General features: G+C 45.3%; 1 long non-coding RNA gene across 2 annotated transcripts; it reads left to right on the top strand.

Annotated features, from left to right (window-relative positions):
- The first annotated feature begins 5,964 nt into the window (after nt 1-5,964).
- LOC116445757 lies at nt 5,965-25,338 on the top strand. Of its 2 annotated transcripts, XR_004240871.1 has the most exons (3): nt 5,965-5,990; nt 8,864-8,867; nt 24,564-25,338. It is a non-coding gene; the product is annotated as an uncharacterized LOC116445757 (long non-coding RNA). The 2 variants fall into 2 exon arrangements; XR_004240870.1 differs by lacking the exons at nt 5,965-5,990; nt 8,864-8,867 and adding an exon at nt 19,034-19,357.
- Nucleotides 25,339-25,634: the final 296 nt, after the last annotated feature.

The following is a 25,634-nucleotide window of genomic DNA, read 5'->3' as shown; positions in this document are numbered from 1 at the left end:
TATGAATATATGAATTATGAAAAATAATTCATTTTTTCAGCCATTGTTAATTGAACAAGTATCATAAATACAGATAATGTACCTAGCTGAATTATTCAGAAATGCTTACCATTGTCATTGGTGGCAATCAAGGCGTGTGTCTATGAATATTCATACAATATCAAGATAAAATGCCCAATAATGAAAATGTTATACTTTGAATGTTAATACCAGAGTTTAATTCTTAGTTTCTAAGGCCTTTATAAGTGTGTTGTTAGCCTAGAAATGTCATCATATCTATAGTGCTTAATCTGATAATGCATATTTTCATTTTTACAATGCAATACCGGTCATAAGGTAGAACTTTCCAGTGATTTTTATTGTCTTTACTAAAGGCTTAAAGTACAGAGATGATTGTTTAAATGCTGACTTTTGGAATGTATAACTTACAAACAATATTTCTGTAAGATAAAGTCACTGTAATATGTTCAAAAATAAATATTTGCATTTCATTTTCAATTCTATTCAATCTAGGTAAGTTTACAGTGCCTTTTTCTCATCTCTGTGTCACGAGGGATAATGAAGTACTAACTTTGTACATTTTTTACTCCTTTTAATGAGCTGAAGTGTTTGTCTAGTCTGGTAAAAAGGAGGCTGAGGGGCAACCTCGTGGCTCCCTGCAGCTTCCTAAGAGGGACACATGGAGAGAGAGGGGCTGAGCTCTTCTGTCTGCGACCCAGGGACAGGATGCCTGGGAATGGCCCAAAGCTGCACTAAGGAGACCAGACATCAGGAAGCATTTCTTTACTGGGAGGGTGGTCAAACACTGGAACAGGCTTCCTAGAGAGGCAGTTGATGCCCCAAGCCTGCCCATGCTGAAGAAGTGTTGGACAATGTCCTTCACAGCATGCTTTAGCTTTTGGTCAGCCCTAAAGCGATCAGGTAGTTGGACCAGATGATCACTGTAGGTTCCTTTCAACTGACCTATCCTATCCTATCCTATCCTATCCTATCCTATCCTATCCTATCCTACTCTATTCTAACAAGGTACCACTTCCTGTCTACACAGGAGAACAGTGTTGGTTGGACTTCAGCAAAAGATTCAACACCATTTTCCATAGGCGTCTTCTGGACAAATGGGCAAGACACGGGTTGGATGCCTGGTCTCTGAGATGGGTAAGACATTGTCAAAGAGTCTGCACCCAGAGCACTGACCAATGTATTTTACTCAGGCTGGCAGCCTGTCAGAGGTGGGGTCCTCCAGGGATTGATACTGGGTCCCACATAGTTCAACATCTTCATAAATTATTTGGGATGGAAAACACTCTCACCAAGTGTGCTGACACCTAACTGGTTGGTGAGGAGGACACATCAGAAAGCAGAGACATCTCACACAGAGACCTGGACGGGCTGGAACACTGGGCTAGCAAGAACTGTGTAATGTCCAACAAAGTCAGGTGCAAAATTCTGCACCTGGGACTGGGTGCAGAATAACCCTAGAGCCCACTACAGATGAAGGTCTGGGAGGAGTCCTGCTGAAAGGGAGAACAATCATTCACTGGAACAACTTCCCCAGGGACAGGCCAAGTCCCCGTTGCTGGAGGGTTCCATACACAGCTGGACAGGGTGTGGGAAAAAGTCTCCAGGCTTCCTTTCCCACAAAAGGCTGGAGCAGATGATCTTTCAAGGTCCCTTCCAACCCAGGCTGCTCTATGATTCTACAATGCTCAAGTCTTGAATCCCTTTCCTGTTTTTCTGGGAAAATGATGGTAAATCTTGAAGAGCCCCAAAGCTGAAAGATGAGCACAGAGAGCCCAATGGCCATGGTTCTTTACATTGTGATTCTTTTCCATAATACAGTATTTCTTAATCTTTTTAACAGCTCTTGGTAGTAGAAATTAAACCATTAAAGACATCTGGCCTTTCTTGCATACTTTCTTCTATCAGTGCTAAGTTGTAATTATTGTATTTTTACTATATGGTAATTTGGGGGTTGATTCTTTAATGTATGATTTTCTATCTAGAAAAAGTGGACAGTAGTGGCACCACTTCCTCTCTAGCAAAACTTTTAGACTACAACTTTTGGAACATCTAGTGTTCTTGGAGTATGGCTTCTACTTATGATAAACATAGATAACAAAGCACATGAGTCACAGCAAATCTGCTCTTTGATTTTATGTCTTTGAGAGCAGGAAAATGGATTCACATGAGTAGGTTGAGCCAAAACACAAGTAAGTCAGAAGTTGATGAATTTGTCATCTGCCACAATGGTCCAAAGTTTAAGCACTCCTGCATTTAGAGGGAAAAACCCATTGGTCTTCCTGAAGTTCAGTGATTTCAAACTGAGTAGTGTCCCCTAAGTGAGGAGTGAGAATATCAAATTCTTCGCTTCAATGATGAAAGGTTGCCCAGAAATCCAATCAGAGATCTTTTCAGCAGAAGATCCTGAAATAATTCAAAAGAAAACATGTCAGCTTGTCCCCCTGCCGTGTTTTTCAACATCCCTATTTGACTTTGAAGGACTTGTAGGACTTGTAGTCCTTGCAGCTGTCCCTGAAACAATCAGAGTTCATTTTCAAACACAAACACAGTTTTCATGTCAGGCAGCAGTTTTTATGCTTTTTGCCGCTTCATATTAAGTTCACCCAAATGAAGCAAGATATAATCCAAAAATGCTCTGAAATCCATGATGGTTGATTAGTTCAGAATGTTCTGTGTTTGTCTTTAATTAATAGTTTTATGCATTTAACAGTTTTTAAAATAAGTCGATTTTTTAATGACATGACAGCTGTCATACAGTGAGTGCAGTGAAATACCACTTCACAGGAGCTCTTTGATAAGGTTTTCAGGTGGTCTGTGCATGCACCTGACAATTTCCTGGACAATTTTTCCAATGCAGTCTATATTCACATATTTCCATGTTAGCAACACATAATCTAATAGTGCAGTCAAGTGTCCAAAATTCAAGAAAACAAGGGTAAGCTATACAAAATGCCGCATTTTCACAACCACTTGGATACAGTGAAGCCCCTGGTCCTGGGCAACCCTGAGACGTGCTCTGCTGGTCCCTCCTCAGGAGCAGGCTGCAGGTGTTTCTGCAGAGACCCAACGCCCTTTGCCCTGCAGCCACAGTAGTTAGTGGACATTTAGTCCTTCGTTTTCTTTGCCAATCTTGTTCAACTTTGCAAGAAAAGGAGGTTCTTTGTAAGCAGATGTTACTGTTAGCCACTTTCAAAATAAGTAATCATATCTTACTTACATATTCTGTTCGAGGGAGAGAGTGTAGACATGTTCTGGCCCTGAAGGATGCTCAAGAACACATAAAGACATGCAGTATTTCCAGTGTGGTTACAAGAGCAATACTTTCTATCACCTTGAGCAATGTAATTTCCAAGTAAGATAGTATTTATGTCTTGAAATTTTTAAAATTGTGGTGCAACTGACCATAAAGAATAGGATAAAATGTCTGGTTTTTTAAATGAAAACAGCAGTATACTATGAGAGAGTGAGTACTGGTGGAAGAATGCCAACCGACCTTAACTGTAATTCATGCCCTGGGGCTGTTGGACAAAGCACTCCTCACAAAACCAGGCAGTCACTGAGGAAGGTGAGGCTGCACTCTGCTGTTACTGGAGTCACAGTGGGAGGGAATACTCACATGGAGGAAGGTCCCTCATTTGGGATATTCAAGAATATACGGGAGTGGGAAGAAGATTCTGTGGGTGGCACAGAGTTAGGGTTAATGCAATGTTGGTAATCATGAAATACTACCATCCTCCTGTGAACAATGACTGACGCATACTAGGTCAACATCTTCATAAACTCAGATGTGATATGCCTTTAATAGTTGTTTCTGTGAACAAAGTACATTTAAAAAGGAAACTACATTCTTTAAATACTTTTACTGGTGTTTCATTCTATTACACAAAGCCACATTTTTTTAAAGGTTTTATATATACCTGTGTATGCTTTATTTAAGTATAATATTTGGAGTTCTTCATCAGCCTTGATGTGCATACATAGCGTGTCATCCTTGAAAACGTTATAGCACTGAACACAAATATGGGACTTCACTGTGTATAAAGACATACTGAGCAGCCCTTGTTCAGAAGGAAGAGTTCCCTTACCAGTGCAGTGGGATTCAGTCCGCCCAGTGTCTGTTTTCTCCCTGAAAACAGCAAGAGTCTCTGTGAGAGTGGTGCAAAGGAACAGCAGGAGTCAGACAGTTCTTGTGGCTTTGCTTCAGTAGGATTTCCCATTCGATGATTCTGTGATTACATGATAGTTTGCAGAATAGGAATGACTGCTCTTTGGAGGTTTTTTCCCTGACATATACAGAAACATTTTAAGGGAGGGTAAGAGGAATAAGAACCATTTGTCATAGTTTTCTACAGGCCTGGATAATGAAAAAACTGTCAAGACACTATTATAAAATTATTATTCCATATATGCAAAAAAGAGAAGGACTGAGGGGTTTTGAGATGGTTATAAGAAAATGCATGCTTAAAATACACCCAAACATGTCCTTGATTTCCTATTCTGTGTACTCATGCCTCGAACACTAATAAAATGCTTTAAAACTTGGCATTGTTGGTCTTCTGAGCATTTGTAAAGAATCAACAACAGTGAGGAAAATAAGGGAAATAATGAAAGTATTGTAAAAGGGCAAACCACACATTCACGTAAGCATGTGACACACAAGACGGTCTCCAGGAGCTCCCACCACAATTACTGTGTTCAGCAATTAGGACAAATGAGAACTAGAATCATTTCCAGCAGCCTTTCAGATTGTTAAAATTGAATAAAGGATGATGAACAAGTATATACACAAGATGCAATTTAAACAGTCACATTCAATCTGTCAAGGACACAGTGAAAAAGAATTGCATAGCAGTATAGAACAATCAAAATATGTGTGGAAGCAAACCAAAATATTCAGGACTCATATGGCAAAAGACGACAGCTGTTTCTTTAGTAAAGAGAGTTAGAATATTAAGGCTTGGGTTTATTTTAAAGAAAAGTTATTTGATTGAAACAGAAATTCTCTGCAATGTAAGGAGTGGGAAGGTATGTATGACCAGGGAAGCAGGCAGTGATCTTCACTTAGGAAGACCATAGGAGCCACCACTTAGAGCCCAACATCAGATCTGCAGAAGCCTATCTTCAGTGAAACTTCAAAATTAAAGGGTCAGGAGGGAGATAAACTGTCCTTGAGTCCAGTTCTGCCTGCTGTAGCTTAGATGAGACTTCCAATTAGAGATCTTGCAACTTCTAGAGTGGAGATGACACAAAACATTGCAGATGTGTGGAGCTGAGTTCTGTACAGATCACACATCAAGGAGCCGGCTGCCAACCCAAACATTTCTTCCAAAGGTTTCCTGCCCAAGACGACAGGAATTGAAAGGAGGCATTGGCACTGGGCATCACAATCTCTGTACAGGCGTGGCAGCAGAACTCTTGTAGAGACTGCATGGCTTATGACATGAGCATGGGCCATCCCTGCTTCAGAAGGGCAGCAAAACCCGGCCAGGTGGCTGCAAGGGACTGCAACTTCTTCATCACACAGGGAGAATCTACCTGATTGGCAAAGATTAAAGGCCAGAATACAGAATATCCTGACATGAGTTTTCATATAAAATAAGTTCCTGCAAAGTTATTTTAAGTGAAAGATTCATGCAGACATGAACAACACCACCATAGTTCTTGAGAAAGCAACTGAGTGCAAATTCTGAAGCAGCCACTACAGTATATCTTGCTTAGACTTCAGCATTATGTAGAGTCTTTAAATGTAACTTTGTTGCTCCTGTGTTTGTATTTCTGGAGATACCCTTTGTTAAACGTGATTATTTTCTAATTCAAAGACATCCAAAATTGAAGAATCAAGCACTTCTCCCCAAAGTTGCTTCTGGTGCTTAGTTGTGGTTGGGATTAAATGCACAGACAAATAAGGTACACAAATTTGTGCGAGATGAACTGACCGTCTCTGAGCATTTTACACTTTCCCTCCCTGAGTTATTGATGCAGACAAAGGTGGTTGTGTGTCATCCCTTCTAGGAGGTACAGAATTTGGCCTCTATATTTATCATTCCACTAGAAGTAATGCAAACCTACTTTGACGGGCTTGTAGGTAAATATAAGAAGCTATTGCACTATAGCAGGGCATCTTACCCCCCACAAAAACTTATCTATTGTTTGTTAACCAGTCAGATAAGTCAAGCAGGACAAGCTGTCTTGTAGTGAGTCATTCTGGCACCATGGGGTTGACACTGCTCTGGCATCTCTCAACTGCCAATAAAAATCTTACTCTTGAAGTGAGAACTGGAAGATAAGCTGAATTTCTGAGTGACAGCTATTCGTTTTACAACTATAAAAGCCACAGCAAACTTCCACAAAGCAGAAATCTTCTATGCATTTTCCTGGAAACATGTATTGTTGCTGCCTGTTCCGAGCTTCCCTTCCCCCTCCCCAACACACTTGCCTCTGCCATGAGTTCTGAGCTCCTTTGTTCCAAGCACGGGCAAAACCCAATGTAACTCAAACGCTTTAGCAGCAGTGTCTGACTGGCCGGTCACCCCGGGTCCGCCCCCAGTCCTCCCCTTTCCCATGTGGAGTTTCTCCCATGAGCAGCCAGCAACTGCTTCACGGTCACTCACCAGGGGTTGAGTGAAAGAATCTGTGTACATTATCATCATTTCAGCAGGAGATTACATTCGACTCCTAATCAATATTACTTCTTTTCCTAGCTTTAATATAGGTACCTTGATATAGTGCACTGTTCTAAGTTACGCTATAATCTACTAGTAGTTCTTTTAGTTTTATACTGGACAGTAATTATGATTAAGAGCTTTTGCCTGTTATGGCTGTATTGCCGCAGGCCTGGTTCCTACAGTATATCACCGTGTCCCACAGCCATAGGGAGGAGGAGGAGAGAAGATCCAGCAGGCAGGAACTGTGCAGCAAGATTGATTTATTTAATTATTTTACAAACTCTTTTATAGACTTTTTTCTTTATAGTCTAATTGGACAAAGGACCAGCCACCCCTTGGGGGTGATTGGCCAAAATCCTAAAACATCCATTATCAAAATATTTTCTACTATACCATAAACAAGACTTTCCAAGGTTGCAGGTGGCTTGGTTGTTTACATTCCCTGCTACCTCTTCTGTGAGAGAGAAAAGTCTCTCATGGACTTAGAAAAATAACAAGAAAATCCTCGCTAGCAGCATTTTTGTACCTACATGGCTGTTCATTTGTCCTAATAAATAATTCATTCTTATGTAAATATATCTGATTTGCCATCATTAGAACTTGCGGGACAAAGTGCTTCCTTAAATTTAAACTGTTGCCAAAATCTGAGGCTAAGAAAGGATTTACCTTCATTTAAACCCATCTCCGTGAAGGAGGTTAAATACACAAAGGAATTCTTTCTGTCCCTCAGACAAACTTCACAGACAGCAAAGCTTCTTTAGTAAACTTTTTCAGAAGCTCCCACTCTCCCTGTGACATGCCCTCTTTCAAGTTTTCACATTTGCAGTATTCACCAAGACATAGTGTGGAAATAAGTCAAATATTCTCTCCACGTCATCAGTAAACTGTTCTGCACTGAATTTCTGAAGAGCTGCAAAATTGCAATTAGTCTGACACAAAATATTCTAGCATAAACAATGCACTTCTGAGATAGTCACAACTTGTTCTCACAGCACCAGTCAGAGAAAAAAACAAAAGCTCATGCAAAATGAATTCTTTGATGGAAAGGTCATTGAAGTGGAGTCTGGTCAGGATAAATCAAGGAATCTTAGTTCTATTTTTAATCTCATTTTTTTTAATGTAGATATATAAACAAAATCAGTGTCTTTGTATGCTATGTAAATAAAGCTGATAATGTAGTCTCAGTACACTCCACAATCCTGTTAAAATGCCCTCATATTCTATTACTTTATATTCTATTACTTTTTAAAGGAATACAGGAAAACTTGCACTAATATTTGAAACTAGCACTAATATTTAATGACACTCTGAGTATAAAATTACCCAGTGGGAAGCATTTTTGTCACCCTGGATTACTCAACAGAACAAGTAACACAGGTGTTCAATTAATCACTGTTGAGTTGTCACCTAACAGTTTCTCAGTGAGATATTTACACTCTGCTTGTTACCCTGAAATTGTTATGCAAATTTCTCCATTTATAAGAGTAAAATGAACACTAGCAGCGCTATCTCCTGCCAGCAGAAGGTTTAAACAGAATATAGCAAGACCACTCATGTTATATGTTATTCAGATTGACTTCTGTGCCAACAGTCACAGTATGAGCATTTCACATTACAAGGAATTTATATTATTATAGATTGTTATTACACATAATACATATAGATAGATAGATTATACATAATGTACATATAAATAATGGCTGTAATATATGATACAATATAATTAACATTATAATAATGCAATGATATCTGTAATGGATTCAATAAATTATAGATACTAATTATCATTATTAATTTTACAAATACAATTCAACCATATGCTCTCTGGATCTTTGCTGAGTGAGGGTTTATACTTAACAGACCAAGTCCATGGTGGGCTCATTGATTTCTGGAGATCTCTCCTGCCCTTTTTTGGATTTTTTCCTCAGAATTTTCTAATCTCTTCCTTTCACATGGTCCTGTGAAGCTTAGGGTGCTTCTCTTTTGGCTACAGCTGTATTACTCATTTCTAAATGAACAAATGACAGGAGTTATAACTGTATATTAAATTAAGATACAAAAAATCTTATTACATCATATTTTAGTTCCTTACTTTTCTCCCTTAGTAAGCTATCTCCTACTTTTTTCCAATTTCTGGTCTTCTCTTTTTGATGTTACAGATCTGGTTTTAATTCTAGCAAGGTCTGTAGCATGAAAACCAGTCCAAAATAGAGGCGCTTACTTTGCAAATGACACGGATCTATGAGTTATCAAAGGTGAATCACGCCTGAGCAGTTTGACTGCTCTCTGTGCTGAGGTCACTGGCTCTGTGCTGAGCAGCGGCTTTTGTTAGTTTTGATCTTAGCAAGTCGTTTGACATAGCTTCCCATGAAATCCAAATGGTCAAACTGGCAAGAAATGGAAACATGCTGTTTTCAGAAATTAGGGAAACACAGATTTATGGCCAGAATGATGAGAATAAAGAACATTTCAGATTCATCAACTGTACTAATCTAAGAAGGATGGCTCTATGTCACAGTTTGCAGAGCTGTTGTATGACTAGTTACAAGTCTGACCTCTTTTGGTAAGAAGCAGCTGCTATATAGGACTCTTAAAGAAGCAGATGTGGAAAGAGGAATTAAGGTCCAGAATGTCTGTTTTAAAATTTTGGGATTCAATTTACTAGGGAGAAGAGGGCAGGGTCCTGATAAAGTACTGAGCTGAAAGGTCTTTGCATTTCACCTTCCTGATTTGTCTCACATTCCTGACTGCTGATGGGGTGTGCTGGCATTAGTGCATGCAGCAATTTTTTTTTTACATTAAATATGATAAAGGAAAAAATGTATAGAATGCTTTATTAAGACTGAAAATGCTGTCTAGGAGTATGTGAAGACTGACAGAAAGAAACCTAATAAAATGTAGTTTGGCTTTGAAGTAACATCTGTGGATCAGCCTGCACATTTCTGTGCCAGAGTTTCAGTATTTACTGCTGACTCTTACAAAATCTTGAAAGAGATACAGAATTACATGAACAGAGAAGTAGATTTGTTCTTCAGGTCTCAGTTGAAACAAATTGAGTTGAACACAGACTTTGAAAGGAGTACTGAAAAGCAAATTATGTATTTAGGGATTGAGATATTTTAAGTAGATGGCAAGTAAACAGCAAGCCACCAAAGCAACATGTAGGACATCTGGCAAGAGAGCACTAGCCCCAAATTCCAAGTTTGCTGCAAGGCTGTTGTCACCACAAGCGGTAGAAATACCTGTAAATGGTCAGTAGCCTCTCACTAAATCTATTTTATGACTGATAGGAATCAGACACAGAAGGCAATCAAACATTAGGATTTCTTCTGTGAGTTACCTGGGTTTAAAAAGGTTTGACTTCATGAGAATGTACATTTTCTTCAAACCAGAGCCTTTTTTTTAACAGACACTGATTAATGTTCCAGCACTGACTTCATTTCACGTGGATTTGTGAAGTACTTTCATATAAATATTGGAATTCCCACAAGGATCCAAATGCAAGTTACAGATTGTAAAATAAGTAAAGTGACACATTTATCAATGACAGTTCAGCTTTTTTCTCTTCTTAGGCTTTTGTTTCCCATGAGTCTACCACCAGCCTCCCAAGGACCTTCCTTTGTTTCTCACTGAGTTCCTCCTGTTTGGACTTCCAGGATTTTGAAGTGCATTATCAAATGAAGCCCCTTTTTCCTTAGGTAGTGGCTCTTTCCCCAGACTGTAATAGAATTGTGAGATGTAGTTTCTCTGTAAAGGAAGCTTTGCTGCCTCCACTGCTTTATATTCTGTTCATCCTTGAGTCAGATGGTTCCATTATTTATTATAATCCCTCTTTACATGGAAGTTAGACTGTCAGGTTTTGACCCTCCCCCTTCAAAAATCTGAAACATAGCAAAATATCTGGACCCCTGTTATCTTTTGGTACTAGAAGAAATCATTGCACTGTCATTTCCAACAAAGCCCCAGGAGAAAGGAGACTTTTCCTTGTCCTACACTTGCAGCATCACAACTCATTGCTTTTTCTCTTTAAATTGTTCTACTGCAAGAACCTCATCTCTCTCCCCAAATACCTCTACTGCCTTTAATTCATGATCACAACCAGGGTAGCTAAAATCCCAAGAATTTCTGAAAGCACTAGCGTACTCGTGCCGCTACTCCAAAGCACAGACTCCTGTAAAGCCTCCATGACAGGAGCAGCAGGAGAGCTAGGGTTACTGTCTGGTACCAGCTGCTCTCCCCTGCTGTCCCTTGCTCCTTTCTTGCCCATCGATGCCTGCTGCTCACTGGCTGTTTGGAGCAGAGACAGCCGTGCTCCTTTTTCCTTCCTCTCTCCTTTCACAATGTGACTAGGCTGCATTTTAGGAAATAGAGGTAATTACTATTGGTGTGAATAGCATACAACAGTGCATCCAGAGAAGGGCAACACAAATTTCAGTTCCTTCAATGCTTTGCAATCAAGTTACCTTCCTGTAGCCTAGTTAGGAGATACTAAATGGTCTAACATAAACCATGAAGTCTTAGGCATTTTGCCACCAGTTTCCCCACAAACTACACAAGTTCATGCAAAATACACCAAGTTCTTCAACATCTTTTCTGTGGTACGGACAGCTTATCATTTTACAGTTTTGGTTTTTCTGTTGCATTTTTTGCTAAAATCATCTGTTCGTGGAGAAAAAAATCCGCTTGAAAGAACTAGATTTTTATTGTCCTGACAAATATTTATGTTGAGTTTTAAAAGTATTCTGATGAGTTTAAAGTATTTAGGACAAATCTTTAAAACTGTCAAAGGAAGAGTTGGAAGAAGAGAGGAAGAGAGGAAGAGACGGCTGAGGATGGACAATGCTTTGAGAGACAGGGTTTGACTTCTAGGTTGCCCTCTATGGAGTCAGGAGCAGGACTCAATGATCCTTGTAAGCCCTTCCCAACTCAGGATATTCTATGATGCAAAATGTTAGCTCACCTGGTAGTTCCCAGGACAGCATGCTCCAACAAGTACTGTGGGGAAAAGGGCCCAGGAAAGCCAGAGGGTACTTAAGTCAGTATATGAGGCGAGCACACGTCTTGACCCTACCTTTCCTTGGTTTCTGTATCAACTGAGACACTGCTACAACCCAGGAGTGGCAGCTATATTTGTCCTTTTCTATACCTTTTCTCTCTTTCTCTCTCTCTTCTTCCAATTACCTCTTCTCAGAGTTATGAGTAACTTACAATCAGGTAGGCTTGGAGTTTGTCAAGTTGACTGGACTAAATTAATGCTCCATTAAGTGTTTTATGTTGATTGAATGCTGCTCTAAACCTTTTGCCAAAGCTGTCTGATTTTCTGAAGTTGCCAGTAAAGTTTTTTGTTGTTTTGACTTCTCGAGAATACCTTGTCAGTATTTTTTTTTCCCATGTGTCTAACTCAGAGCATATAAAAAAACCCATAAGCCCTTTCAAGAGGTTCTTCGAGCCATGTTTCGGTTTTGGGGCCTTACACACTCCAGGTCCCTTTGTTGGACATGTTTGAGGCATATGCCATAGCATCAGGGGATGCTGAAGTGGACAGGGCTTGGACACGAGAAAAAGCTGTGAAAGAGGTGATAAGTGAATGTGAAAAGTGATCTCCCCTGTTTGAAAAAAAAGTTCTTTGGCCAGAGATCGCCCTTTGGAAGGGGCTACATAGCACACTGTATGTATGTCTGCTCTGGGACAACCAGGAGAAGGATCAGGTACCAGACCAAGCAGGACAAATCTGGCGAACACCAGCGGTGCTCTCTGCACCTGCAAGTACAAAGCTATCAAGAAAATTACCATCAGGGTCATCATTCAGGCCATTGCATTCAGAGTCATCCTGCACAACATGTACGCAGAGCTGCATGACAGCATCAGCTGCACTGTTTACAGCAGGATGCTGAGCAGCCCACCCTGGGATGTCAAGGGTAAACTTAAATAGTGTTTGAGATTTGTGTTTGGGACAGTTTGAATAAATGGTGTTGGAGAGGATGAAAGTTTGGTAAGAAAGTTTCACAGGTATGTAGGCTTGGCAGAAAGATCTGTTAATGTAGAAACTGGGGATGAGGTAGAAATGGAAGCAAGTTTTGGTATAGAGTAAAAGATGTTTTGCTGAAACAGTGATCGATGAGTAACTGAGAAGGCAAAGGTTGGAGATGAGTTGGAAGGAGATTTTTAGGAATAGGACAAAGGTATGTGACTACAAACAAAGACATGTTTTTCACCAAGTAAGTCTCAAGAAGAGCATAAGTAAATAGAAAACATGTCTTTACCAAAAAGAAAGATATGGCAGGCAAACAAGAAATGTTGATGTAGCAAGAAGAAGAAAGGTCTGAGAATTTTCCACTGTAAGCTTAAATTGTAACTTACTTACTCTTGTGATTGGATAATAATGACTATAATATGGTGATGGTAGTAGTTATGATAGGCTGTAGGCAAATGTAAAGGTATTGTGTTGTTATGTGTTAAGATACTCTGCAAAGAAAAGTATCTAATGCTTTGTAACTTGAACAGCGGGTGGCTTCAGGTATGCCTACAGCTGGAGCTGGCAGCTGTAGGGCTGGCTCTGGATACCCACTCCCTGAAATGCTGTAACTTCGCCTATGCAATAAACAGCTTTCAAGAGAGCTGCCTGAAGTCCAGACATCCTTCGTGAAACTTTCTCCTATAAATTGGCGCCCAGCGTTATAGAGGAGCAAAAAGGGATTTTTCTGCATATAGGAGACTTCTTGGTGAACGTGTGGTCGGTCGCTGAAACGAAGTGACCTGAGCATCTGCAAACGAGACGCTTGAAAGGAAAGCGTGTGCAGCTGCTAACGAGAGGAGATGCCTGAAAGGAAGGCGCGTGAAGGCCGGACGGACACTGCGATGGGTCAGAGCCTGGACCGGACCTCAACGAGAGACACCTGCCGCGACCGGCCGGCAAAGGTGAGCACCGAGTAATCCAGTCATGGGTCAGCATGTGTCTGCCCAACAGAAGGATGTCTATCAGCACCTAAAACCTCTCATTAAGTCCCGTCCAACTAAATTGGCAAAGGAAGAACTGAAGGATCTCATAGCATGGACTGTGACCCGTGTCCCAATCGCTGATTCTAAAGCAGTCTACACCAGAGACTTTTGGGACTCAGTGGGAATCAAATTATTTAATGCCATATCACGCCGGGACAAGAGAACCGCAAAACTCATCCCGGCTTGTGCAGCGTTAGTGGAACTATTCGCCGCGCCCCCCCCCCCCCACCCACCGCCGCGCAGCTCCGCTCCGCCACCTCGCCCGCCGCCGCCTCGATCGGCCGCACCGCAGCCACGGAGCCAGTCCCCCGCAGCTCCACCGCCTCCTCGCCCGCCGCCGCCTCAATCGGCCGTGCCGGAGTCACGGAGCCAGTCCCCCGCGGCCCCACCGCCTCCTCGCCCGCCACCACGGAGATCGGCCGTGCCATCGCCGCCCCCGCCGGGCCCCATCCCCGCGCCGCAGCCGCCCCCGCCGGAGTCCCCCGGCACCGTGCAGTCGTATCCCGGCACCGTGCAGTCGTATCCCTCCGCCGCCCAGCGACATCCCTCCACGCAGCGCAGCCTCGCCTCAGAAGCCGCGAGCAGGGGGGGAACGGATGGGAATGATGCAGCTCCAGTGGCAGGGGAGACGGAGAGCCGCTCTGCCAGAGCTGATGCTTTAAATCTAACACAAGGAAACCCTGAAAAGCAGCCAGATTTGTTTGCAAAGAGCCCCAGAGTCCCGCCAGCGAGCGGCGGGGATCTTGCGACCCAGAAAGAGAAAACGAGTTCCGAGAGTTTGTCAGCGCTACTTTCTGAATCAAAAAGTCCTCCAAAGTGCTCAGATTCTTCTCAATTAACAGATTGGCATGAAATAAGACGCCAAATCTGTAAAGATGAAAGTCTTAGTCTATTAGCTAAGCCTGTGATAGCTAGCCAACAGCATGACAGTCCTAAAACGTGGGTTCCCATCCCCACTCTCGAAATCAAAGAACTAAGAAGGGCTGTAAGATACAGTGGTATTTGCTCACCGTTATCTTAAACAACTGCTAAAAAGTACCTTAAAAAGAACACATCAAACTTTAAAACGCATTTTAGATCAACAGAAAGGGGGAGAAGCCCAGGCTACACCTCAAAGAAGGTTGAATAAAGCCTTGTATGTTTATAATTTCTTGAGCAGCTCTGCAGAAGAGCCTCACCCTCCCATTTACAGATATTTCTTGAACAACAAAAAAGCAAAATTGAAAGAACACCCCCCACTTTTAATTAAGAATTTAGAAGCAGGAAAAATAGAAAGACCATATGATCTTATAACGTGGGGAAAGGGATTTGCATGTCTCTCCACAGGTGAAGGAATCAAGTGGATTCCGGCAAAGAACATGAAGCCGTACATTGTACAGTGACATGGCTTAGCTCTGCATGCCATGCAGGAGTTCAGTGCAGGAAGTACATACTTGTACATACTTGTATTGCATAAGTGCAAGTGAAACCAAAATGTAGTGGCAGGATTGCAGTTAAGTTGCCGCTTTTTTAATTGAAAAACCCCTAGGAGCCTGCACAAGTCTGTGGTGTAGAATTGTCACCTTTGTACATTACCAGGAATGCAAAGATAGTAACAGAGCTGACCTGATGGTCACTGGAGCATGGGAGAAATTAAAGAATATCTGCTTTGGTTTTTTTCTGTCAGATTCATGAGACAATTGAGTCCATAAATCAGCTAAAAATACAACATGATTTTATGCTGAGTTTCTCCAAGGATCCTAAAGGATACATCCAAGACCTTCTCCGGTCCCAAAGTAGGGATCTTAAGGTGAGCTAAGGTTTGAAAAAGAATGAATAGTGGAACCAGAATGGAAGAATTTTATCTAAATGTACATACAGTGTATAGCCAAACATCGAGGATGGATAATTGGTGGAAGATAGACAATGAGTGGACTACGGCAATCCCTGAGTAGACAGTATGCAGGAAAGACAGTTTAGGTCGTATTCTGGTTCCAGTAGAACAGTGGTGCTTCATGGGAGTGGTAGGTCAGCTTGTGGCCAGACAGTAAGCTCAAAATGCAGGGCTTTGTTGTTGTATTCTGTAAATTGAAAGCTGTGTAAAACTCAGCAGGAGCATCCTATAGTACAAGAACACAATTTGGGTGTTTTGTTGATTCATAATTTAATCTATCAGCTGTTGTTGACCTTATCTTTGAGATATGCAAGAAATGGAATGCAAAGAAGTTCAGTTGTTTCTTTCACACCTTGCAGTAGAAATATCTGCTCACAAATAAAATATAGAGAATGGTCTGAGAAATAATAACAGCACCGCAGCAGGAGTAGCCGCTTCCTCAGGATAAAATGAGCTGCACCGAGGCGCAGCTGGGGCAGGGGGGCTGCTTCAAAGGTGTCACGGCAAAGGTCACATCTGTGAAGGGAATAAAACAGAATGGTCGAAAATGCTTTAATAGTACAGCAGAAGAAGTGGCCGCTGCCCCGTGTCACTAAGAGAGCTGCACCACGGGACCCATGGTGGTCCCGTGCTCCCAGTAAGGCCCCAGTGCCCTCCCAGTGCTACCAGTACGGCTCCAGTGCTCACAGTATGGCCCTGGTGCCCTTACAGCACTCCCAGTATGGCCTCAGTGCCCTCCCAGTGCTCCCAGTATGGCCCCAGTGCCCTCACTGCTTCGGCAAAGAACCAAAGGCGCACCTGTACATCCAAAAGATCCTCTTTAAAAGTACATCGCTTATTTTTATTCATCACCATCATGCATCACTCATTAATTCTTTGGAGTTGCTGAGTATCATCTTATCAGTCTTATCTTTTTCCTTGGCTCCATTCCGTCTGGTTTCGGGTTCTTTTCTTCTGATAAGATTTTCCAGGAATGCGAAGAACCCCCCCCCCCCATCCTTCCCAAACTGAGCACCCGAACTACAGACATTCTACAGCATTACATTACAGAACCCAGGCAAAGCTTCTCTCACATTAAGGACCATGAAAAAACCAACATCACAATCCATTCCTAACAATCATGGAACATGCAAAAAGCCAACATCACGATCCCGTTCAGAACAGAGGGATCGGCGATAATGCGGTCCTGCCCGCGGAGGGATCAGCGGTAATGCGTCCCCGCCCGCGCATGCGCACTGATCCGCGCACCCCCGGCCATCTGCGCATGCGCAAGGATCCGCGCACGCGCAGCTGCCAAAATGAGCTTCACTCTAGAATTTGAAGGAAAGTTGAAGAAAAGGGACAATTTAATAAAAGTTTAAGGAAATCAGGAGACAGCAGCGCAAAGGGCGCTACGGCCGGGTGCTTCACACAGAGACAAAGGCGCACCTTTACAGCCAAAAGATCGCCTTTAACAGCGAGCTCCCGCAGCCAGCTCACAATCCCAGCCCGCCTTCCCGGGCAGGGTTTCTTTCGGACCAGGGCTGCATTTCCATCCCCCGCTCTGGGAGTCACCAGGTGCGTTAGGAGCGAGCCGATCCTGCTCCCTGAAACACAAGGGCTTGCTCGAGGAGACTGTTCCTGTTCCTCTGTTCCAGCCACTCTGCTCTCCCCAAAACACCATTTCCTCGGAGCTCCTCTGAAACTGCATTTCCATTGGCCCAGGGCTCCAGAAGCTGCAGAGTCGTGCAGTGGGGTTTTTTTGGGAAGGGACCTTAAGCTCTTGCAGTTCCACCTCTGTCATGAGAATTTCAGGGCTCTAAGACTCACAGAACGATTTGGGCTTGGAAGGACCTTAAAGCTCATCCAGTGCCAGCGCTGCCACGGGCAGGGACACCTCCCACTGTCCCGGGCTGCTCCCAGCCCCAGTGTCCAGCCTGGCCTGGAACATTCCAGGGGATCCAGGAGCAAATCCCCCCTCTCTCGGCAGACAGAATGAGCTAAACCTGGCTATTCCTGAGGGAGTGATGGCAGCACAGCCGAGTCCTACATCCCTGATTCCCACTGGGAATCTCCATCTCCTTCCTGCTGTGGGATCCAGGAGTTGCAGTAGGATTTTTGTGTTTTGTGCTGCATTCCCAGCACGGCAGAACCTGTCACGCTCGGAAACACGGCCAGCGTGACAAGTTTTTGCTCTCTTTCTGCTTTGTTTTTGCTGTGTTTTGTTTCTCTCGACAGCTGGTTTAGAACTTCTGTGTTGCTGTTTAGACATCAAGCTTTGGGGCTGAGGTTTTTTTATTCCCAGGTGCTTGCTGGCAGTAAAAATACACTTCACATCTGCAGTGTGTGCACGTGGCTTGGGCTGTGGATTCTGGGGCAAAAAAAAATCAGGAATCAGGGAAAGAAAGAGATGGAAAAGAGAAAGAGAAAGGGAATGTGAAGGGAAAGGGAAAGGGAAAGAAAGAGGTGGAAGAGAGAAAGGGAAAGAAAAAAGTGAGGAAGAGGAAAAGGGAAGAGCAGGTGATAAAAAGTGATGCTTGAATGTTATAGAATCTCATTTAAATTAAATTCGAAGTTTCTGTTTGCTCTAGAGATGGAACCAAGGATAACAAATGGTGCCAGGTGACATGAGGGGAACAGGATTTTCTGAGTGATCCCAAATGAACTGGATCAAATAATGGAGCAGGGAGGCAGTTTAGGGGACCCCTGATACCCCCAGAAACTCCTCCAGGAGGAGGAAAAAATCCAGACTAAATCAGCCCTGGGATGTTCCGGGGCGTTCCTGCCTCAGCTCTGTCCCACTGCTCTGCTCTGGGCTGTGGGATTGGACACAACCAGCGCTGCAGCACCTGGGGGGACTCACTGAAAAAGGGGTTTTTTCACTAAAAACCAGTGAACCAGCAGTGAACGGCAAAAATGGACAATTTCCGTTCCTGTCTCCGGGAAAAGCAGCAGGGATCAGGCCGGAGAGGAGGTCGCTGGCTCCGGGAAGGGATTTTTCCAAGCCGGGAATGAGCGCGGGCAGCAGAAGGAAGAAGCTCTGCAGGAGCTGCCGCGCCGCCTCAGACACGGAGGGGCTGCGCTGCCCGAGCAGAAGCGGCGGGAACAACGGGAACAGCGCGGGCATGGGGAACAGCGGGAACAGCGCGGGCATGGGGAGCACCGGGAGCGGGGGGAGCAGCGGGAACACCGCGGGCACGGGGAGCACCGGGAGCGGCGGGAGCAGCGGGAACACCGCGGGCACGGGGAGCACCGGGAGCGGCGGGAGCAGCGGGAACAGCGCGGGCACGGGGAGCACCGGGAGCGGCGGGAGCAGCGGGAACAGCGCGGGCACGGGGAGCACCGGGAGCGGCGGGAGCAGCGGGAACACCGCGGGCACGGGGAGCACCGGGAGCGGCGGGAGCAGCGGGAACAGCGCGGGCACGGGGAGCACCGGGAGCGGCGGGAGCAGCGGGAACACCGCGGGCACGGGGAGCACCGGGAGCGGCGGGAGCAGCGCGGGCACGGGGAGCACCGGGAGCGGCGGGAGCAGCGCTGCTCCGGGCGCGCAGTGCGCAGGCGCGGGGCCAGAAGCGACCAAGGGCAGGCGGCGGCGCGGCGGTGACGTCACAGGGGCTGTGAGGGGGCCTCGGTCCGGGCAGAGGAGCCGCGGGAACCGGGAGCGCTTTTGGGGTCGGGACTTGGGCCGGGGGGGTCCCGGGGGCCACGCGGTGTCTTTGGTGGCCTTTAGGAGGGTCAAAGGAAAGAGTCTCCGGTTGTGGGTGAAAAATCTCCGTTGAGGGACACCCCGTGGAAGAGGCTGGCGCTGTGCTCGTGCCGGGTGAGTGTTCCAGGCTGGATCTGGTTGAGGGATGTGGGAGAGGCGGCCGCGATCCTGTCCGTGTCCTGGAGCTGGAGGTCCGGCCGCGGAGGTGTGAAAAACACTTACGGAGTTCTATTGGACTCAAGCTCCTGCCTTTCCGTGGCCATTCCTCTGTCATCAGAGGCCCTCCACAGACCCAGCAGTTGGTTACATTCGGCTCCTTATCTATCCTTTCCCCTAATTCCACAAACAGATTTTTTTTCTCAATTTTGAGATTTCATTTTTTTAATTGTTGTTTGAGTTTCAACTACATGTCTTGAACTGGGGTCGATACAGAGTTAGATTGTTGTGCTGGCTTTGCCTCTTTATTTACTAGTTGTTCTTTTACTAAGCTTGAGACTTTATTCCCAACAATAGATGCGAAACAAACCCATCTCTCCCCTTTTGGACATTTACTTCCCAACCTGCTCTCACTCGTTCCTAGGTTTTCTACAGTCCAGTGCTTTTTCCCATTTTGCATCCAGTTTTCTACTTTGGATGGGTTGTAACAGAGACTGTTGACATGGGTACGTGCAATGAAAAAGGAACCTGGGTGTTTTCCATGTACAGCTTTGGGTAACACCCATGGCATGGCTGTGTCGGTATCCCCAGAGGGCAGAGACAAAAGAGGAGTGACAGATAAAGGAATAACAGAGGTCCCATATGGCCGATACCTCCACCCCCCGTGCCTATGGGGCTGCTGCCCACAGCAGGGGTATGTGATCTTCTTGGTGGCAGCTACAGTGGTCATCGGGCCTTGCCCTCTATTTCCTCGTCACTTCCTTTTCGCTGATTTCCAGGCAAATTGCTTTTGACACTTCTTAATTGTAGCTTCCCACCGTTCCTCAGGTATCTCCCATTCAACAGGCACTAGTAATTCCCATCCACAAAGCAGGGTTACTGTTTCAGCTGTTCTTTGCTCTGCCTGGATTGGGGAATAGATTTGGCGTTCTACACTTCGTGCAGTGAGAGTGTCGTTTCTGTGAACTACAATAGCAATATTTTATCAGTCTAGACATTTACATTTAACCCAGCTAGCATGTCCAGTAATGGGATGAATTAGACAGGGTATGTGGTATGGCACTGTTGGAGGTAGCAATTCCTCCTCCTTTTTGAATAAATCACAGGCTAAGGGCAGAATATGAGAACCCTCAACCCAAAATAGTCCTGATCCTCCTGTTTGGAGTGGAAGGATTCCTCCTCAAGGAGGGTATCGGACGTGTCTCAGGACTTGTCCAGGCAACACTTGAAACCACTGCTATAAGCTTGGCCTTATTTCCCAGTCAGGTGTGATTCTTGGTGTATCTCTTGAATCATTTGGGTTTTCCCAGCGCATTAACCCCCAGTTCCCTCTTAAGAGTTACCTTGGTATCCCCAGGCTTAGATGTTCTAGTCCACTCCTTAGGTTCCTGCATGGGTCCTTTGATTCTGCTGCTGTGGATCCACCCTCGCTCCTTGGCCCGGATCGCTGCCTCAGTTGTCAGTAGCACCTGAAAAGGACCTTTCCCTTGTGCAGCTAAAGATTGCTCCTTCCATGTTTTTACTAACACCCACTCCCCTGGATGGATGTTACGGATTTTAAAGTCTAAAGGAGTGGTTTGAGGGATTATCCCTTTGAACCGCAAATCTTCAAGGGTCCTTGCAATTGTGTTGACATATTCTTTAACACTCATTCCCCTAATTCATAGGTAGCAGTTTCATGTTGGGTGTTCAAAAAGGGTAACCCAAACTATAGGAAAAGGGTTCATGAAGGATGTCTGGACTTCAGGCAGCTCTCTTGAAAGCTGTTTATTGCATAGGAAAAGTCACAAAAGCATTTCAGGGAGTGGGTATCCAGAGCCAGCCCCACAGCTGTCAGCCACAGCTTGTAGGCATAACTGAAGCCTCTTTCTGTTCAAGAGAGCATTGTACACCTTTCTTTGCTGAGTATCCCAAGACATAACAACCAACAAGCACCAGACACAACACCTTTACATTTGCCTATAGCCTATCTTAGGTACTACCACCACCGTACTGTACATATCCTATAGGACCCTAGAGTCACCACCATCCAATCACAAGAGCAAGCAAGCTACAATTCAAGCTCACAATGGAACACTCTCAGACCTCTCTTCTTCCTGCCACATCAACATTCCTTGTCTGCCTGCCATAGCTCTTCCTGGCAAAAACATGTTTTCTATTTACTTCAGCTCTTCCTGGGACCCACCCACCCGGTGAAAAACATGTCCTTGTTTGCAGTCACATACCTCTGTTCTAAGCACAAAAATCTCCTTCCAGCTCATCTCCAACCTTTGTCCTCTCACCCATTCAGTGATCAATGTTTCAGCAAACATCTTCCACTCTACATCAAAACCTGCTTCCATTTCTGTCCCATCCTCAGGCTCCACACTCAGAGATCTCTCAGCCGAGCCCACATATCTGCAAAACTTTCTTACCAAACTTTCATCTTCAACACCAACCATCATTTTGTAAGGTGACACTCTCACGTCTGACCTGGTTGTGTCTGAACTCTCAATAAAGCCAGAGGTTGGCATTTTACCCATGACACTTGAGTTTCAATTATTAATTCAGTTGTTAAGGTTCTCTTTAAAGTTTGTTTCATCCTCTCTACCCGTCCTGAGCTCTCTGGGTGCCATGGGCTATGTAGTTCTCGTTTGATTCTTAAGGCTTGAGTTAGTTGCTGTAAAACTTTTGATGTAAAGTGTGTCTATCTTAGTAATCATTCCATACCTGGGAATAATTTGTTCTAAGAGGGTTTTACATTCTACATTGGCTGTGGCTCTGACTCTGGGAACAGCTTCCACCCAATGGGGAAGATGGTCTGTTATTACTAACAAGAATTTCCACCTCTGCACGTGGGGGACTTCAGTAAAGTCCACGTGGATACTTTGAAATGGTCGGAGAGCCAACTCACGACCTCCTGAAGTTGTTTTTCTCATCACCTTCTTATTTACTTTCTGGCAAACCATACATCTTTCAGTTATTTGTTTAGCCAACCCATAGATTCCAATGCACCCATAATTCCTTAGAAAGTGATCACACAAAGCCTTAGTACCTCAATGAGTTTTTGATGCATGGTTTCTAATATTTTTCTGCTGAGTGACTTATGAAGTAACTGCCTTCCGTCAGGAAGTTTCCATTTTCCACATTCGTCTGGCCTTCCCCCCCTTCTTCCTTCATTCTTTTTCCTGTGTTTCACTGAATTTTGGAGTCTCCAATTTTTCGCTCTTCGAGGCCAAAATTAACACAACCCTTTTTATCCCATTCCCTGCAGCATCCTCAGCCCCCCCGATCTGCCACGCTCCCTCCTCCCATCTCTGAGGCCATCCCCCTGCTGTCCCCCCATATGTACCACAGCTCTCTCTTCAGGCAATTCCAATGCCTCTAAAACCTCCAAAACAAGTCTCCCATGCATCAGCCCCTCTCCCTCTGAACCAAGCAATCCCCTTTCTTCCCGGATTTTCCCAAAGGCGTGCACCCCTCCACAAGCGTACCTTGAATCAGTAGATGTATTTCCCTTCTTGTGTGCTAAATCTTCCAGTGTGCATAGTCCCCCCATCAACTAAAGCCTACCCTGACATTCTTTTTCCTTGGACACATCTGGAAGAACCGTCTCCAGATATTATTTCTTTCTGCAAGGGCTCGTTCCTCGAGCTGGAACTTTGGTGTTTTGCTTCTCCTTTCAGAGGAGCAGCAGAAGCGGTCGTTGCCAGGGGAACGGTGCAGGCGAGGGAGGGAGGGGGGGTAGGAGGTGGGAATCCTCTCGGAGGCCGATTCCTCCAGGAGCGGGGGAGCAAAGGCGGAGGCTGCTGCCGGCACCGCCAAGGGCACCAGCTCTTGGGGCCGGTACCAGAGGCTGGCGTGGAGCCTCTGCATGGGTCCGCAGCAGCCACGGCGACAGGAGGCCGAGCTGCCGGCGGGCCCAGCGCGGCCCGCGGGGCCGAAGCCGGGTTCAATGGAGCCGCGGCAGAGAACGCAGCGGGGGCAGGGGCTGCTGGAACGGCCGCGGACAGCGGGAGCGGGGCGGGGGCCGGGGCGGGGGCGGGGCCGGGGCGGGCCCCAAAAGCGGCGGGCTGGGCTGGTGTGGAGCGGAGAGCCGGGCTAGGGACGGGCACAGGGACACCGAAAGCGGCTTTTCCTGATGCTTCCAAGTCCAGTCTTAAGTGCACCATCCAGTTGAACTGTGTTGGTTTGTTACTGATCAATGTAGTGCTTGTCCTGCCCGCAGGCTCTGGGCTTTTCACTGCCCTGTGGCCTTGGTTCGTGTGTTGGAAGTGTTTGTTGAGACACAGAGTGCTGGTGTTGGGAAGCAGCAGCTCCGTGACTTGGGGCTGCTGCTGCTTTAGAAGTTTCATCTTTGTGCCTTTTTTTTGTCAATTCGGTGTGCCCCAGTGAGACAAGGGCTGCAGTGGGTGTTCTGCAGAGCTCCAGCACAATATTGCCACGCAGCAAAAGCAGAGAAATAATAACAGCCACAACTGGGCACTGTTCTCACTGGATGCTCAGTAAAAAAGAGACTCCTTGAAATAAAGGGCTCAAAGGAAAGTGTTTCCCTTTGGATGTGTTTCCTTTTGGATGTGTGAAATGCAGGATTGCCGAGTGACAGTCTGCAGAAATTCAGTCATTCTTTGTTTGTGGGAACTGCCCTGGAGAAGGAAGTGAGTGCAAAAGCCCCACAAGCCCTACAAAAGCAGATCCAGGCAGGCTGCAGAGCAGGGATTGCTGGATGCAGAGTGGGAATTCTTTGTTCTTCTGGTGCATTGAAGCAGTTGCCATTAGGATTTTATTTGGTGATGCAGTCTCCTGAATTTCATCTTGTCGGAGTGCCCTTTGTGGGGAGGGGGCATCACTTGTGGAAGAATTCTCAAGTATCTTGGTTTAGGTAAAATACAGTAACTAAAGTACTTTTTATAATTTTTATGGAAAAAGTAGTGCGTAGACTTCCTTTGGAATAAACTGTACTTCTTTAAATGTTTGCAAATCCCTGTGTTTTGTGTGTGTGTCTGTGAGCACTCCTGTGTTTTACAGAACACGCTGCAGACTGTAAATAAAACTACCAGAAAGGTGTTGAAGTCTTGTGCACTAAATGTACCATTTAATGGGAAAGTGAATAAATGATTAACCAGCAGTTGCTAAGTGGATGCTTCCTGCAAATATCTGAAATCTTTGTGGTGTTTGTGTGCAGGTTTCAGCTGGAGTTGCCCGGGCATTGCCTCCCAGAGGGGCAGGATTGCTACCCAGGAAGTTCTCCAGCCAGAAGTCCCTCTGGATCCGGATTATTTTTTTTTAAAAGTTTAGTTTGTCTTGGCTTTTTCTTTTTTTTTTCCTGCCCTTTCTGGTTTGTCTCTCCATGTTCTTATTTTACAGAGGAACCCCTCCCCAGCCTGGCCAGAGCCGCAGCCTCCTTCATGTGCCGCTGCCTCACTCGCTGCTGCCGTGCTGGCTCAGGAATGTGATCAAAGCCCGGCTAAGCAGGAATCGTTCCGGGCCTGCTCTGTTTAATCGCTGCCGCCGCGAGCAAAGCTGCCCCTGCTCCTTGAGGGGAGCGCTCGCTGCAGCCCGGCAGGAAAAGAGCCCAGGAAAAGCCGTGCTCTTTGCAGGAGAAGCGCTGGGAGCAGAGGGGAGAGCAGGAAAAGGGAGCGAGAGCAGCTGGGCGGGTGGGGCGGCATCAGCGCTGATTCCTCCGCGGGCAGGACCGCATCACAAATAGTCCCTCGGGCGGATCCCTCCGCGGGCGGGGTCGCATCACCGCTGATTCCTCCGCGGGCAGGACCGCATCACAAATAGTCCCTCGCGGATCACTCCGCGGCCAGGACCGCAGCACCCTGCGCGGGTGCCTCCGGCGGATCCCTCTGTTATAAATGGTATTGTGATGTTGGCTTTTCGCATGTTACATCATTGTTATGAATGTGAGGTAAAGAAATTCAGCCAAATTAAATTTAATAAAGAAATAGATTTTATTCTGCGGCCGAAAGATCGGTCACACAGAAAGCCACGATGGAGAAAAGCAGCCCGAGCCTGGGGTCGGAGCTGGGTGAACACGCATAGATCTGATCTCTATCCCACCAGAGCTCCCAAGTTCACGGGTGCTGCTTCGGCTGGTTCCTTCTTATACAGTTTTTGGGCAGAGTCCGAATTAATTCTATTTTTCTCGCAATTTAGCATATTCATGATGTTTTCTTGTCCCGGAGTTGGGCTGCACAAAGCCTTTCCTGGGTCTGATTAATTGTCCATCCTAGATGATGAATGGGCCATC

The sequence above is a fragment of the Corvus moneduloides genome, chromosome 6, assembly GCF_009650955.1.
Source record: "Corvus moneduloides isolate bCorMon1 chromosome 6, bCorMon1.pri, whole genome shotgun sequence".
In the NCBI taxonomy this organism is placed as follows: domain Eukaryota; kingdom Metazoa; phylum Chordata; class Aves; order Passeriformes; family Corvidae; genus Corvus; species Corvus moneduloides.
The sequence above is the reverse complement of the archived record's forward strand: the minus strand, read 5'-3'. Positions and strand labels throughout refer to the sequence as shown.